This window comes from Phyllostomus discolor, chromosome 2 (genome assembly GCF_004126475.2).
Source record: "Phyllostomus discolor isolate MPI-MPIP mPhyDis1 chromosome 2, mPhyDis1.pri.v3, whole genome shotgun sequence".
NCBI lineage: Eukaryota > Metazoa > Chordata > Mammalia > Chiroptera > Phyllostomidae > Phyllostomus > Phyllostomus discolor.
The window spans coordinates 55457288-55475826 of record NC_040904.2 but is presented as its reverse complement, the minus strand read 5'-3'; the positions used below and the strand labels follow the sequence as shown (position 1 = coordinate 55475826).

At 34.4% G+C, this 18539-nt stretch overlaps 1 pseudogene; it reads left to right on the top strand.

Annotated features, from left to right (window-relative positions):
* Window positions 1-14815: 14815 nt before the first annotated feature.
* LOC114515389 lies at window positions 14816-15333 on the top strand (annotated as a pseudogene).
* Window positions 15334-18539: the final 3206 nt, after the last annotated feature.

Here is an 18539-nt window from a genome sequence, read left to right as displayed (position 1 = left end):
CTATCAATGCAAATAAAATATATTAACCCATTTATTTTTCAGATTAATTTTAAGACAGATGAACCTAAACTCAGTGTATTTTGTATTTTATTGTTACAATAAAAGAAAACAATATTTTGAGAAAAATAAAATTATTCTATCATCCCACATTTATTTTAAATTCTGTGTATTTTCTTTTTGTTTTAAAGATTTTGTTTATTTATTTTTAGAGAGGGGAAGGGGAAAGAGAAAGACAGGGATACAAATATCAATGTGCGGCTGCCTCTCACATGTTGCTCATTGGAGACCTGGCCCACAAACCAGGCATGTGCCCTGACTGGAAAAGGAACCTGTGACCCTTTGGTTCACAGCCAGCACTCAGTCCTCTGAGCTACACCAGCCAGAGCTTTTCTTTTCTTTTTTTAGTCTTTAAGTGAAAAAAAGAAAAAGAAAACCAAGAAAAGACATTTAATTTTACTGTTTTATAATTCTCCCACTTAGTTTTAAACCATTGTTATATAGACACAAAGAATATGTATATCCTTTTTCCACCAGTCAAGCCTTCAAATGTTTAAGTAACATAATAATATTCCTTGGTCGAGCTTCTCCTATCCAGTTTAAGCTATCAGGTGATGAATACAGATGAGTCCGATGTGATGTCACAGTCATGTGAAATGACTTCATGTTCCTAGTCGATCTCTGTAAATGTTCTGGTTAATCAACTATTAAGGTGTTTTTCAAAAGAGAGCAGTGCCAAGATGTAACCTGGAGACTACACAACTTGAGAGCATTTTTGTTAGTACAGCTTGTGTGTTTGATGCAAAAAAAAAAAAAGCTTAATGTCACTGATCATCAGAGAGATGAACATTAAAACCACAATGAAATATCCCTTTACAGCTGCCAGGATGGCCACCATCGCTGAATCAGGAAACAGCAAGGGCTGGTGAGGGTGTGGAGGAAAGAGCATGTGACGGTATGATCCAGACTGGTGCAGCCACTGTGTGAGGCAGTGTGGGGTTTCCTCAAAACATTAAAAAAATGGAACTGCCTTTTGATCCAGAAATTTCATTTCTGGGAATATATTCTAAAAATCCAGAGACAATAATACAAAAAAAAATGCACCCCTGTGTTCATAGGAGCATTATTTACAATAGCCAAGATCTGGAAACAGCCCAAATGCCCATCAGTAGGTGAATGGATAAAAAAGCAGTGACCTGTTTACACAATGGAAATGAAGATCTATATGTTTATATTCAAATAGTAAATTCAATATTTCTCTAGAAAGGGCTAAAGACAATATATGAAGTGACATTTGCTAATGGCACTACACTAACTGGAGATAAACTTCATCAATCACCATTAATCAAATGCCAACCATTTTATACATGCTTATGTCAACTGACTCTTCAAATTGTGTTTTAGGTAAAATTAAACCAGCTTTTTAAGTTACAATAAAAAAAATAAAATTATTTTGAAAGTCTATTATCTTGATGATATGTCTGATAGTTTTAGGTAAGCCCTATTTTATTTTAATTACTACATTCTGGGTTTTAGAACTGCTTTGAGATTGATATATTGTAGTGCTTATTAAGTAACAAAATTGCTAACTCAGGTATGTTCACACAGGATTTTTTCTTCCTCCTCTCCTTTCTTATCATCCTTGAATCCTTGCCTTATTGAGACTCTGTTCAATCTTTTGAGTGCATGCTCTATTGCCCTTTCAGTACCATGATGTGTGTGGAATTATCTCACTTATCTGAAAAGAAATGAGAAAACTTGGAGTCATATCCACAGTTACTGGCCAGTAAGAGACATTGATTTGAACCCACATTGTTCTCTTCTGACAATACTGGTTTTTAGAAACTTTCAAAGACAAAAGATAACTCTCTTCCCCTTGTTATGCTCCCATTAGTTATTGGACTCTTTAAAAAAATAGTGAGAAAAAACTCTACATGCAGGGAAGTAGCCATCACAATGGTTTTTTTACACACCCTATTATTCCTCACATCAGGCTTGGTCATCACAAAGAGAAAATAGAACAGTTGTTAAAAAGTTGTCAAAAGCATATATTTTAGTGACAGACATTACCTTGGATTCAAGTCCAGCTGTCACGGTTGCACATGGAATTAAATAATATATGTACCACTTTAGCACAGTGTATGGGAAGCAGTAAATGCCCAGTAGCTATTTGCTAATATGTGGACTATAGAACTTTTAGGACGAACATTTTTGGATATTATAATTCCATCCTTATACTTTCCTAAATATAAATGATCAAAATAAGAATATTAATTCAAATATTATAAGTCCTTCAATGATTTCTGTGTTATTAAATTATTTCTAGGAACTTTACACCCATCTTTATTGCTACTAAATGTACTCTAATTTTCCTCTCTAATGTATCACTTTCCAAATTTATTTTTTTATTTTAATTGTTGTTCAAGTACAGTTTTCTGCCTTTTACCTCCCCATCCAGCCCAACCTCCCAGTGCTCTCCACCTCCCTCCCATTTCCACACCCACATTTTTATTGTCCATCTGTCCTTTATATTGTTCCTGTAAACCCTTCCCCTTTTCCCCTAAAATTCCCTCCCCTCTCCCCTTTGGTCACTGTCAGCCTGTTCTCAATTTCAGTGGTTTTTTTGTTATATTTTGCTTGTTTGTTTGTTTTGTTGATTAAGTTCCTGTTAAAGGTGAGGTCATATGGTATTTCCTTTCATCACCTAGCTTATTTCATTTAGCATAATGCTTTCCAGTTCCATCCATGCTGTTGTAAAGGGTAGGAGCTCCTTCTTTCTTTCTTCTGCATAGAATTCCATTGTGTAAATGTACCATAGTTTTTAATCCATTCATTTACTGATGGGCACCTAGGTTGCTTTCAGCGCTTGGCTATTATAAATTGTGCTGCTATGAACATTGGGATGCATAGGTTCTTTTGGGCTGATATGTCCCCTAGAGCAAGGGACATAAAAGAAGGAATAAACAAATGGGATCTCATCAAAATAAAAAGCTTCTGCACAGCTAACGGAAACAGTATTAAAATAAAAAGAGAACCAATCATATGGGAAAACATATTTGCCAAGGATACCTCAGACAAGGGTTTAATCTCCAAAATATATAAAGAACTCACATGACTCTACTCTAAAAAGACAAGCAACCCAATAAAAATGGGCAAAGGACTTGAACAGACACTTCTCCAAGGAGGACATGCAGAGGATCCAGAGACACATGAAAAGATGCTCAGTATTGCTCACTATCAGAGATGCAAATTAAAACCACAATGAGATACCACTTCACACTGGTCAGGATGGCCATCATAAACAAAGCAACAAACAACAAGTGTTGGTGAGGTTGTGGAGAAAAGGGGACCTTAGTGCACTGTTGGGATTGCAGACTGGTACAACCACTATGGAAAACAGTATGGAATTTTTCTCAGAAAACTAAAAATGGATCTGCCTTTTGACCCAGCAATTTTACTGCTAGGATTATATCCTAAGAACCCTGAAACAAATTTATTTTCTTATTTAATAAGCCAAATTTCAGATTTTAAATTTTTATTATATTTGAATGTCCTTTTTACCTTTGCATATCAAACACATGAAATTTCCTTTTATTTAAATCATAAGTTTATGCTTTTATGACTATTATCAGTTTGGATCTTTGTGGGGGGGGGTTCAATTTTTCTTTACATTAATAAATATACACAATTTCATATGACTTAATCTAACAATAATTCTGCCTTCATTTCTCAGGAACATTTTTATTCCTGTCAGAAACCTCTATAATTTGTTGAACAGTCAACCTGAGAATTAGCCAGGCAGGAGATCATATAGGATCTTGTGAAATTACCTTAAAATGGCCTTATAATAAATAGATCAGCTTACCTAGCTGCTTTAGACATTTCTTGAAGTTGGGTAGATTACTGAATCTCATTTATTTATGTCTCGAGTTTTAATGTGAGGGTCAGTCAACAAAGAGGCAAAGAAAATTCAAACACACAATGAACAAGAGATGTGGCATAGATTTCAGGGTAAAGAAGCAAATCTTATGGCCTCACTCAAGGTTGTTTCCCATATCTTCAAAATGCCCAACAGTTGGGATACATGTCACAGATGTGTCACCCATTGTTTTATTTTCTTGGGTCCTAATTTATGGCATCACATTGACATAGGGAACACTTCAAGTATTCAACTGCAAAATAAACCTCCTGCTTCAACAAGGACAAGGGAAATTCCCACAGAATTTAAAGTCAAGTATCTAGTTATTTAGTTATGAAGATCAAATGAAGACATATATGTGAGGTACTTAACCCATAGAAATCTCTTTCTATGATGGAAGTGCAATCTTTATACAGTTACCAGGCTTCTCTTTGGATTACTCTTCCTGATCATTATTCAAGGTATTCTCATATTTTTAAAGATCCTTTATTTACATTCTCGATTTAGAGATTCCTAGAAAACTCTTTTAAAAGTTTAAAATTGCTTTTTAAAATTCATGTTTGGCAATGCCAAAAATATTTTGTTTTCCAATAAAGAATTTCACCGATCATTATTTGAATCTTTGTTAAATTATGATAAAATGTCATTGTTAATATTTTGAATTCACTGTCATCATCTTGTACTAACTGACTTCTAATTTATATAAGCCTTCTATAACTCAAAGAATGTTTTTTAAAAACATTTTATTTATTTATTTTTAGAGATAAAGAGAGAGGGGGGAAGAGAAGGAGAGAAACATTGATGTGAGAGAGAAACATTGATGGGTTGCTTCTTGAATTGCTCAGACCAATGATGGAACCCGCAACCCAGGCATGTGCCCTCACCAGGAATTAAACTGGTGACTTTCCGCTTTGTGGGATGATGTCCAACCAACTGAGCCACAACTATAAGGGCTCAAGGGATATTTTTGAAAAATATAATAATTTATAAAGTTGCCGTGAAAATTATTTGGTTAATATTTATAAAAAGTGTTTTTGCACTGCATTTGGTGTATATTAAGCATTCAATAAGATAGTAGGTATTATGGTAGGTATTATAATATAGTAGGTTTATAAATATACTTGTATTTTATTTTAAAGCACTTTAATGGAAAACATATCATTGCAAGTAAGTGACTAACTAGGATTAGACTATCAATGTAAATATTTTTAAAAATATACCTTTTATTGATCATTTACACTCAACTGCTGAAATAAATAATTCACTGGGTTATATTACAGTTATATATAGTGTAGAGAGTTAAGAAATTCTCCAAATATATACATGTTACCAAAGCAAAAATTGTCTTGAGGATTGATCCAATAAATATAAGAGCAAAATGGCATATGCTACCAATAAGAAAAGTAATTTAATATTTGTAACGCATAATGAGAAAACACTAAAAGTAATGTACAGAACATGTAAATTGATTGGCTGATTGATCAATATATTCTATCCAAGGGGCTATGAGAAATTAAAATATTGATCTTATTTTGTATAGAAAACAACATTTTAAGTTGAAGGTACTAGAAAACACAGAAAAGAGACTGCAGTATAATATGTACAAGGTGAATTTGGTAGGTCATAGAAAATGAGAACATTAAAGTTATACAAAGCAAGTATTAAGAAAATGCATTTTGAATTAATAAAGATATATCAGTCAAATAAAATACTTCTCAAAATAGTACATATGTAGTATAATATTCTATGACAATTTTCCATGTCTTGCTTTTACCAATGCCTCATAAAACAGTCTGCAGATGGACTCCAGACAAATTTTTCTCTAAGAACATATCTTGCTTACTGCATAATTTTAGTCTTCTAAATAGATGTCCTTTATTAATTCTCTTTTAAATGAATATATTTTTAATTCATTTAAACTAGTATCAGTCTAGAAAACCACTTCTAGAACAATAGGATTAATATAATCTCAGATAATCATATTCAATCTGAACTCCTAGTGATCTAATTTAACTTACTTTTTAAAAAAGATTTTATCTATTTGTTTTTTAAAGAGAGGAATGGAGGGAGAAAAAGAGAGAAAGAAAGACATCAATGTGTGCTTGTCTGTCAAGTGCCCCCTACTTGGGACCTGGTCCAGAACCCAGGCATGTACCCTGACTGGGAGTCGAACCAGTGACCCTTTGGTTCACAGGCTTGCACTCAGTCCACTGAGGTACATCAGCTAGGACTTTCTTTTCTCCAACTGGAGGCCTCATAGAAGAGGAAGTATGTAACAAACACAGAATTAAAAACTAAAATATAGAAACACAGGCCAAACATTCTTTGAGAACTTAATCACTGTGTATTCCTGAGACTGTCTCTGTTATTTTTTATTTGGATTGGAAATGTGAAGACTGTTTGTTTTGTATTGACTACATTAAACATATTTTCACATGACAGTTAAGATAATCAATGTAAGGTTTTATATTTCCATTATTGTTAAATTTATCTTCTTCATTGCTTCTACCTAGGACTTTATTTTTTATTTTCTAAAATTCTGTTTATATTTCCATTATCAAATTTCTAGTTTTTCCTCACCTAAAATTATATATTTTTCTGAGCTAATTTAAATTTTAACTTATAATGTACATATAAGGGTTGAGAAGTTACATTTATATGTTTAATATATGTACAAAATGTATTTATTTGAAAAACAAAGAGAAAAAATAAAAAGTGATTTTAAGAAGAGTAGTATGAAAAGCTCTAAATACCCTCTTCTCAGAAAATGTGTTAGTAAAAATTATTTTTATTTATTTTTATTGTGTTTTTCTATTACCCTTATCCCTCTTACACCCTAACCCCCTGCCCCCCTCCACATTGCTTTTAATTAAAGTTTTTCAGAAATTCTTCTAAAGGCATATAACAAATGAAAAAAATTATTTAAAATAGTCTGCTACATCCCAGTAACAAAAAGTCTGTGGTGTTGGAACCATGACTCACTCACTACCCACCACCCCAGCTCAGAATGATAGAAGTTCTACTCTAAGTAAGCAGAACCAAGGAAACAGGGTTTCTATTTCCTACACAACCCCTGCTCCCAGTCAAGGGCTATGCTGTCTCTCACATAGAAACAGGACACCAGAACTTCTCATCCCCTTAAATTCCATATGGCAGAAGCTGGATTTCAGCAAGAATGTCTATATCTGCGGCTCTGTTCCTCCATCCAACCCACACTGGTAGGACAAAAACTATAACCCATGCAAAGCAGGTTAAAAACATTGAGGTCCCAATTGCCCTTGATCCAGCTCACTCATAGAGTGGAAATTTCAGGGGCAGACAGGCAAGCCAGATAGGCCAGAGGATATTTTTCCTAGTTGGTGCCCTGCTTAAAAAGTAGGGTTAGCACTGTTAGGTAAAAGTGTTAACTGTTTCCATCCTCAGCTCAAGGGCAGTTTGAGGTATTCCCCAAACTGAAAGCCTGATCATAAAGAGAAGGCCCTCTGAAGCTCTCTCCAAAGAGAACTGACTTTATTCCTAACAGAATATAGGGGAGCTCACACTTACCGGCATTTTTGAGGACAATGGAATTATGGTGGTACTGTAAGAGTAGGCTGGTAGCTCCAGGAGAGCAACAAGCCGAACACTAGGAGCTTTAGTTTGCCGGAGTGCACTAGGAAAAATACAGCTATTAACAACTCTCTTGGAGTCAGAGAAAACCTGGAAAACTTGCTTCAAGACCATCCCTGAATCAGGGACCAAATTAAATTGGATAAACTGTGAAATAATTTATGCCCTAGGTCATTGTTGAAAGCAAAGAGAAGAGCAATTAGCTGACAGTTAATTAAAGCTAACAGCTGGTGTGACACCAGATATATTAACAGAAAGATCACACAAAAAGACAAAGGAAGCCCTACTAGAACCATGGTCACCTACCTAGAGTGCCTTTTTCCCTGCCGAGGCGGTGCTCTGGGCTGCAGAGACTACAGACTGCAAGGCGAGTGGGTTTGGGCTTCATTAAAATAGTCGAGTCAAGTAATACACAACAACACGAAGTCCCAAGGGGTTTTCAGGATCTAGAGTTGCTACAACATATTACCTAAAATGTCCAGTTAAAAAAAAAGGATGAGGAATGCAAAGAAAAAGGAAAGTATGGCATAGAGAAAAATAAAAGCAGCAGCACAAACTGCCTATGAAGGGGCCCAGATGGTGGACTTAGCAGAAAATGTCTGCAAAGCAACTATTATAAAAATGCTCAAAAAAACAAAAGGAAATCTTGCTATAATAGAATCCAATCCAAGCATTGTCGTTCCTGAGCTAATGTTCCAAAGCACCTCCCTGGGCTGTTTCACATGTTGAAGACTTTGTATATGACACAATCATGATGATTATGGGAAATGCAAGTCTATAATCTTTATAGGTTCAGTGCCTGTAAAATATATAAAAGTTATATAAAAGGGTTTTCTTAAATGCACTCTAAAGCCCCTATTGTAAACTTCTATGATTCTTTTTCAAGCAGGCAATATGATTCTTCAATGAATGAAGCGTTTCATTTTTGAGTATCTATTCGAGTCCTAGTTTTCAAACATTGGAACAGTTCACACACTTCATGCTTTAACAAAATTTCTTAATACTCAAGTTAGTCACTTTTTTATGTTACTAAAACCATAGACTTTTAAGCTCTGTGGGCTCTTTGAAAGACTATAGTAAAGATATAGAACTTTAAATAACAGCATTTCTTAAAAGCTAGAATAATTTTGAACTCAGGAAGTACTTTGAGTTCATAATTATTTATTAATCAATTACTGATGTCACATACAGGAAACCCTCCCACTCACCTACTTCTGTACAAATTCTTGTCATTCAGGGATCATCTTTTAATCATACTTCTTGCTCCTATAAGCTTTACTTGATGACTCTAATCTATCAACCAATATCATTCTGAGCAAAATTACCCTGCTAGGCTGAACCCATTGTGCTTCATACAATGTAGTCCCATACTCTTCTATTGTATTCAATCTTTTGATCATGACCTTGCTTTGAGAATTTCACATACATCAACCACATGGGCAGATCCAGTGCTGAGACTGCCCTATGCCCCCTGCTGTGCCTTCCTCCACTCACTGTCTCCACACACAGTATAGGGTATTTAATAAGAGACCCATGCTTTGGGCCTCTCAAAAACACACAAGAGTAATAGAGAAAAAGCTCACTACATAGTTCAAAATATCAGAGGCTATTGAAAAAAATAAGATGACTCCTTCAGAAAAAATTAAGCTTTATAAAAATAGCTAGATATTGAGAATCATAAAAGAGGATAAATATTATACTTGCTCCCTTTCTGGCAAAATAAATTTCTAAATGAAAAGATCCTCACAAAGCTACTTTATCAGTATTTACTGACATGGGAAAAATAATTCATTTTCTCAACTTATTTATCTGTGACAGTATTTGATTTTAGATCCCTATGAAACTTTTTAAATTTAATCAATTTAATATTTCTAAGAGCTATAACTTTATTATGACTCTAAGATGAAAATAAAAATAGAATGTTTTACATAGACATAATTTTTCCCTAAAATAAGTCTGTAAATCATTGAGGTGTTAAGAAAACTGTTCACATAAATGAAATTAAACACAACCAGAAGATGCAGCAGTATTAGCATACTTAATGCTCTCATGCTGTATACTTTATTGTAGCTGGACCTTTTTTTCTAAGAATAGTAAAATAAATGTATCATCTGTCAGGGACTTAAGAGTGTCTACTTGGCATCTAAATTTCATTAGGACAAACACTGTAAAGAACACTGGAAATAATGCATTTAATTTCATTACACTTATATTTTATAATTATTAAAACCATACATTTTTAGCTCTGTGTGTTATCTGAAAATGATGGTAAAAATGAAGCACTTCCTAAAGCTGGAGTAATTTTGAACTCAAGATGTTTGCATCAAAATAAGTGCTTTTTCTAATGAACATAAACAAAAATGCCTAAAAACTCCTACTGTCAGTTTTCCAAGCCACAGCCACTGCACAATACCCAATACCCAATTTCTAGGGTTAATCTATATAATTGCATAAGATACAGTCATCGAATAAAAAGATTGCTCATAAGATTTACATAATCTTCCCCTTCAGATCTCTTAAAATATGGCTTGGTTGTTTAGGGATGCATTATATTCTACCATAATTTTCCAATTGTGCACAAGAAATTAAAATGTACAGAATTTTAATACACTAAAAGTTTCTGTATGCTTGGCTCACCAGTTAAACACATTTTACACAGATTAAGTAATTTCACAAAAAAGCCAGCATTTTAACATCATTAGAGATGAAAATGCAAGTGCTAATAACATTTTTATAAGAGGTGAACAATCTGCATTTCTTTACACTCTTAGAAGCACCTAAAAATATTGCAGATCAACATTTTCTAAAGTATTGACTATCTTATTTTTATCTCTATCAGTCTTATGTTTTCATAATGTATTTGAAGTAAAAAAAAGTGACACAAATAATTATTAAGGAACTGGGGCAAGAAATAAGGGAATTTCTGAAAAAATATTACTATGTAGCATACTTGTTTATAAAACAGAAATTATAAATGAGCATTATATATATATATATATGTTTCCCAGTAGCTCCTTTTTTATTTTATTTTGTTTATGTATTTAGTTATTGATGCTATTATAGTTGTCCCCATATTTTTCTCCCTGTGTCCACATTCACCAGACTGACAGCTGGCAGATGGGGTGGGGCAGGGGGAGTGGATGAGAGGTGAGGAAGGGATCAACCAAAGAACATTTATGCATGGCCCGTGGACACAAACATTACTATGTATTATGAGTAGTAAGAAGATTGAGAAGGAAGTTTGCTTAAATAGAGTCAAAATAAGATATACACAACTGATATTCTTTCAGAATGGAAAATTAAGCCTATATATTGAAGTTTTTTGATCTTCCAAAAAATTTTGGTTACAGTTTCTGTCATTACATAAGATAGAATTATTTACAAATAATGTGACCCCTGATATCTAATAATGGTCTTCCAAAGGAGGAATATATATTAACCAACCAATGTTCTCACCATCCTTAATGGAGCTGAATAAAGCATATTTGGGCAGACAACTGAATTAATTTGACAGAGGATTTCCTGCAAAGAGCAGTGCTCCATACTAAAATAAGCCATTAAAGGATGGTGAATGTCTGTTTCTGGAAGTTCTTTGCTTTGTTTTTATGACTATATATCATATAGTCATAAATTTCTGATATACATAATAAGTTACGTCTCTAATATATGTTTCCATATCCCAGCCACTGTCCAATTCCCAATTTTCCAGAATAAAAGACTTGAATTTAGTAGATATCCGCGCCTGCTTCTAATAGAAAAATTTATCAAGCAGTAGGAGCCTTTAGATGTCACTATTTCAGCTGCTTGTTCCTGCAGGACATTGCTGTAGCTTTTTCCCTTATCAAATAAAGTCAGACAGTGGCAATAATCTGATTGCATTCAGCATGGTGCCTGCAGAAATATCTTTGCTTTCTGAACTGCCCTATTGTAGTCATCTTTGTTAGATTGCATCCAGTTTCATTAAGGAACTTTGCTGCAAGGTTTTATTCAGGACACCACAGAAAAAAAAGCAAAAGCAAAACACTGGAATTGTCCTGAGAGACTGCAATAACATCAGTTTAAATTTGTCATACGCAAAATAAATTCAAAGAAAACTAGTGAAAAGAGTTGGCAGGAAATTGTTGTTTCCATAAAATACAACTTTCTTGTCATGCACAAGTCATGTAGCCTTTCTAAACTGTATTTTTACTAACAAATAGGAATGAAAAATATGTTACAGAAAAGAGCTGTATAAACTACTATGTCCTTCAGATAGAACCCAAATATGTATAGGCCTATAGAGCTTGTGATGGCAATGAATTCATACTAGCCTTAAGTAGTCTAGTATGAATTTATACTAGCCTTAAGTAGTCTAGCCTTAAGTAGCAGCCTATTGCTGACTGCTTCCCCCAACTGCACAAATAAAAATCTTTAGAATCCCTTACCCAACCCCCTTTCCTCAATCTCGTTCCAATTCAATTATTTCTCAGGAAAATGTTCTGTTTTTTTTAATTGTTCTCTCTTCTCTGTGGCTACTCCCAAGTGTTCCCTCTTGTCATTTTCATGCTACTGAAGGCATGCTTCATTTTGTCAGAAATTTGAACCTGAGGTCCCAAACAATTCTGTCTGTTTCCCAGTCTTGACATGACCATTTGTAAAAAGAGCTGCTCTATCCTCTCTATAGATGCAAAACTTCGAGTGGTGGCTGGAGCAGTGCATGCCAATTCTCTAGAACCCACTCTTCTAAGTTTTCAGGACTTTTGGGAGCCAATCATTAAACATTGATAAAAATTAAATTATACAAACTACAATTAAATAGATTATTTTGAAAACAAGGGCTATAAATACTTTAAACTTACCACTTCCTAATTTGTCATTGTTATCGGTCCTACTATGTTGTTAATTCCTGGTGTGCACTATACAATGACATGCTACACTGCTTAGTTCCCAACTCCACATTTAATGATGTCATTAATTCATGACATCATTCAGCTTAAAGTCACTCATGGTGAGAGTATTTTAGTAGTGTGCTGGTAAATATTTCACAGGCATGTCTTTAGAAGAAGAAAAGCTTGATTTGTAGCATTTGTCAGTTGTTATAAAAATATCCCCAGAATAACTAACTGGCTTGGATAACTGAAGCTTTGACAGTTTCCTCTGGTGATCTTGTTGGAGCTGGCTCAAACATACCACTGATTTCTGATGCCAGAGAAAATAAAACTGACAAACATTAACAGCTAGGTTTTCATTGTTTTGTTTTCTCTGGTTTTTAATTTTCTGTGTTTTTTGTCCTGTTTGACTGTTTTTCTAAACCTACAGTTATCCCCCAGTACAGAGCAGTGTCAGGTAGAGTTTCTGAGACCCAGTGTAAATCAGGCCCTTGACTCAAGGTGGTTTTTAAGACCCAAGGGTTTATCTAAGGAACAGTTAGGAAAAGTATGGCTCTATATGACCTGCAGTTTGTTTTTCCATTGCCCTGAAACTGAAAACAGTCTACATTTTGAGAGGGTTGTAAAATAAAACAAAGAATGTGTGACAGGGGTCCAATGTGTCATGCAAATATTAAACTATGTACTAATTAGCCATACAAGAAAAAATTTTGCAACTTCTGTTCCAGTCCTTTTCTTGTGACTATAATTTTGATTTTTTTGTAAATATCAGTGAGCCCAGGTGAAAAATACTGAATCATAATCCTGCCTCACATTTGTTGATGTACATCAGCTATTGTACCTACTCTGCCTTTTTATTGTGTCAGGCTCAACAGCTATAGAATTAGGGGTCACAGGGTCAAAAGTCAGATCTATTTTTAATTTCTTGATGTATCTCCATACTGCTGTCCACAGTGGCTATACCAGTCTGCATTCCCACCAACAGTGCAAAATTTCCCCTCTCTCCACACCCTCGTCAGCACTTGTTTGTTGATTTGTTGACAATAGCCATTCCAACACGTGTGAGACAGTATCTCATTGGGGTTTTAATTTGCATCTTTCTGATGATTAGTGATGCTGATCATCTTTCCATATATTGCTTGGCCATCTGTATGTCCTCCTTGGAGAATTGTCTATTCAGGTCATTTGCCCATTTTTTAATTTAGTTGTTAGGGTTTTTCTGTGTGTGTTGAGTTTTGTAAGTATTTGTAAATTTTGGATATTAAACCCTTATCAGATATACCTATGAGTATGTTCCCCCAGTCTGTGGGTTGTTTTATATTTTATTGATGACTCCCTTTGCTGTGCAAAAACTGTTTGATTTGATGCAGACTCATTTGTTTACTTTTCCTTCTGCTTTCCATTACCTGGGAAGATAAACCCAATAAAAAGTTTCTACAAACACTGACCAAGATTTTGCTGCTGATATTTTCTTCTATGATTTTTATGGTTTTAGGCCCAATATTTAAGTATTTGATCCATTTTAAATTTATTCCTGTATGTGGTATAAGAAGGTGCTCTAGTTTCATCTTTCTACGAATATCTGTTCGGTTTTCCCAACACCATTTATTGAATAACCTATCTTTAGCCCATGGAGGGCCTTCAGATACACTGCTGGTTTCACAATGAATTGCAGTAATTTTGGAAGGTCATCGTCAGTATCTATCAAAGAGTTTATGTGGCACAGAAAATTCTGTCTGTACCAATTTATCCTGTATAAATAAAAGCAGCAGTGTGTAAAGAAAAACATACAGAAATATAGGTATGCCAACACCTATAACAGGATTATTGATAAATGACATGAATTGGGAAGCAACCTGTATGTACATCAATAGAAGCATAAGTGAACACATTACACTTATGCATTCTACCAAATGTTATGAAGCTATACAAATAATTATAAAATAATAAAATAAATAAGTATAGAATGTTTCTTAGGAGGCTAAAGAAATTTGATAGTCCTTTAAGAACATTTAAAATAATTTTTATTCAAGTGGAGATGTAATAAAGTGAAAAAAAATTGACTAAATGATCCTCTATCTCATTAAAAATGTTTGATAAAATCGAATTTTTATAAAATATTCTAAAGTTGATACTGCGAAATTTTATCTCATGGAAAGCAACATCCATAAGAGATCCTCAGGTATTATGAAGATAAAATTATCTCTATAAAATATAGCTGTAGAAGAGAAATCTGAGTAGTCAACTGCTCACAATATATATCTCTATGGGGAGAGATATTTTTACTTTCTCATTTCATCAGCTAAGTCCTATGTTGGCCCATCAGATTCTAGAACAGAACAGGTGATTTTAAAAATAGCTGTAGTTTAAGCCTTTTGAGGGTGGTGGGGAAAACGGACAGGACATCAAGGAAGGCTTCCACATGCTGCGAGAGTAAAAGGTGGTGAGACACTGCTGGCCCACCCCCAGGAGCCAGCACACTGCCCCTGCATCACATGCACACCTTTGTACCTACACATGTCTTTGCTGAGTCCTCTTTCTGGTATGTTTTGTCTCAACTGATGAAGATGAAGAAACCTTCATGGGAAATTGTTTTCTGTGGGCAGGCGTTTGAGAATTCCCCCTTTCTGGTAAAGAACTGTGGCATCTGTGTGTGTTACGATTCCCACAGTGGCACCCACACCATGTACCGGGAGTACTGGGACGTGACCATCGCGGGTGCTGTCATACAATGCTACAGAGACATGGGGGCCAGTACGTGCCTGTCCCCACTCAATCCAGATGCTGAAGGTGGAGGAGATCGTGGCCAGCTACTGCCACCACCCACCGACAATCAAGCAGTTCCATGACTCCAAGTTCATGTTTCCACTGCCTAGACTGGTCCTTCATCTCCAGCAAAAACTGAGCTTCAGGACCAAGAGGCCTAACACATCCTTTTAGATGCACGGCCTCCCAGTCTCCTAGTCTACCTCAATAAACACTTTATGAAGCCAATATCAACAATAAATATCTGTAGTTTATGCTTAAGGGAATCAGAAATGTCTTAGATGAATCCATTAACAGAGCCTGGGATGTCCTAGCTTTCAAGCAATACTTATATTTCTTTACATAGTTTTATGAAGAAAACAAACATATAGAAAGGTGACTTGGCTAATAATGTGTTCTTTAGGTCACTGCCTCTCATTAAGAAAAATATAAAAATCAAGAGAGGAAGGGAAGGAGAGAGAAACCACTATGGAAGGACCACTATTCCAAATTATTTTTGCAGGCATTTTTAAGTCCAACACCTGAACTTGTGTGTGAGGCACATTATTCACTTGATATAATGTGAGAGTAAGTAATACTCAAATATAACCTCCATTTTACCTAAATACAATTTATGTGATTATTTTATATATTTGGTTAAAGTGATAACAAATTTGGATAAAGCAGATATGATAACGTAATAAGGGGCCCAAATGAAACATCATTATAGTAACCTTATAGGTATCCTTAAACTAATAATATGCCATACTTAATTACTGATTGTGAGAATCAGTAATCTCACAACTGAGATTACTGAGTCACAGTTGGGATAACTCTCACAGAGTTATTGAAAGGATCCAAGTATATCCTAAATACATGGGCAATTTAAATTGCCATCTCAGGCCTGGATGGTGTGGCTCAGTGAATTAAGCATGGACCTGCAAACCGAAGAGTCACCAGTTCAATTCCTAATCAGGGCACAAGCCTGGATTGTGAGTCAGGTCCCCAATAGTGGGTGCATGACAGGCAACCACACATTACTGTTTCTCTGCATCCCTTTCTCCTTTCCTTCCCCTCTCTCTGAAAGTAAATGAATACAATCTTTAAACAAATTACAATCTCATATACATATTTCAGTTTCATTTGCCTATTACAATGTCTTTCTAAAAGGGTATTCATTTCTAGGGAATAATATCTTGTAAATATATTTTCTAAAAAATATTTTATATATAATCACTTGTCAAAATTGAAATGTTTACAATTTGACTAAAGTGACCAGTTTAACAAATAATACATATAGGATTATTTTTCTTTTAAAGGTTAGAAAAGGTTCAAAATGTAATTTTATTTTATATTTTGTGTAAACTAAAGATCTTAAAGTTAAGATCTTGAAGTAACCTAGCCATACCTGAAATGCAAATACTCTCAAATCTACTCATCATGATAGTTCTTGAGCTCTGTTAAAAGAGTTGATCAATGAAAATTATCTATTAACCTACCTGGAAAAAGCCATCCATAGTTAATGTCTGCAGATAAATAGCATCCACACTTTGACAAAGAGCATCAGCACCAATAACTCTTCCACCTAGACAGTTTTATGTGTTTTCTCTTCATAATTATCATTTTGGAAAGGTTTCAAGTGATAATTCTTATTACAGTAGAATAATTTCCTGATAAAATTCTGATATATGTGTCCTTATTTAAGGTGAGTTCTAAGATGTCTAGGCCAAAGCTAACAAAGTCAAGTGTACAAATTTATAGGTATCCAGTGGAAGGACTCTTGAAGTACACCTAGAAGCAAGAAACCCCCGACCCATGGAAATTATTTGTCCCTATAAAATATACTATCACAAGTGAAATTATCATATAGATGTAAACATATTACTTTTCTTGAATATATTTTATGTTTTAGTGTTCAGATCTAGTCATTCTTTATGAACCTGGTGTTTATAAACACACAAGAGATTGCTATTTGTGAAATGAGGTTCCAACACAAGATTAAAATTAAACACGCCTTGAAGGCAAACTTGATCTATCATTTTTCTTTAACTTTTGGGAAATAAAACACATTTGAGCTTTACATCAGGAAAATGCTGAACTTCTTTCAAAATCCACAGACATGGCTTCATTATCTCTCCATAGTATTTACTTTTCCCTATTTTATATCTTCAAAATTATGTCTATTTTTTGAAATTTTTGCAAACTTATTAATATATCAAATAAATCACTTTACAGCATATATTACAGCCTATTAGTTGTTTGTTACTGATGTAAGAAGAAATTTCTAGGTATATGTGATTTGTAATTATTTTACTTTTTCTGATGTCCACACACAGCCCCTATAGTCATGCTGCATAGATTATCCACTTATAACCTAACTATTAGTAGAGTAGAGTCATCTTTGGCAACTATCCTGAATTCAGCCACCTGTGAACCACTTGATGACATGTCATAAAATGTTTCATGTGTTAACAAGATCATTTCTTGTTTTTATTTCATTGTAATGACATATCATAACAATTTATGGCAGATCATTGAAAGTGTTGCAACAGATTCAACTTTAAATCTCAAGTCTGTCAAAATACCAGGTAAAAAGGATAAACAGATAGAATGTCTTATCTTGAAAAATACAACCTGAAATGTGGACTATCTCAGATTCAGTAACAGTTTGATTGTTATGAAGGCCAACTATATCCTAAGAGTAGTCAAGCACATTAGAAAAGTTTGATATTTATTGTTAATTATATATAGTTTATAGAGGAATAATTTGTACATTGGTAAAGTCTTAATAAAATATTATGGTAATATTTTAAAGAACTGTAAGGGAAATTATATTCTTTATCAAAATAGACTTTGTATGTAAAAGGAAGTAACAGGGTAACGCTATTTTATCATCAGATTTTTAGTCTTCTGCATTTAGTTACATATATCTTATGAAGTGTCAGAAGCCTTCTCTGTATTCCTCCTAGTAAAAGTGAATAGGAATTATCTAGTGACACCTACAGAAATGAAGTCAATGTGTGCTATCAAACATGTCTCCAGAAACCTGGAAGGCACAAGCAAAGCAGTGGCCTTAAGATCCCAGCCTAAAAGGGAGCACCTGCTTCATTCAGTGAGATGACCCCATATCTGAGGGCCCATTGAAGACTCTGCTTTGGCTGGTTGGACCTACATGAGATCATCAAATGTCTCTGCCAATTTCACACCCACTCCAAAAACCTCAATCTTAGGAGCTGTGATTGGCATTGGACCTTTGTTCTTCTGGTATTATGTTTTTAAAACAGAGAGAAATAGGAAAGAAAAACTTATCCAGGAAGGAAAATTGGATGGGACCTGTAACATCTCATACTAAGTCTAGCAGTGATAATTATATGTATTAGCATTTCAATAAATATTGTATT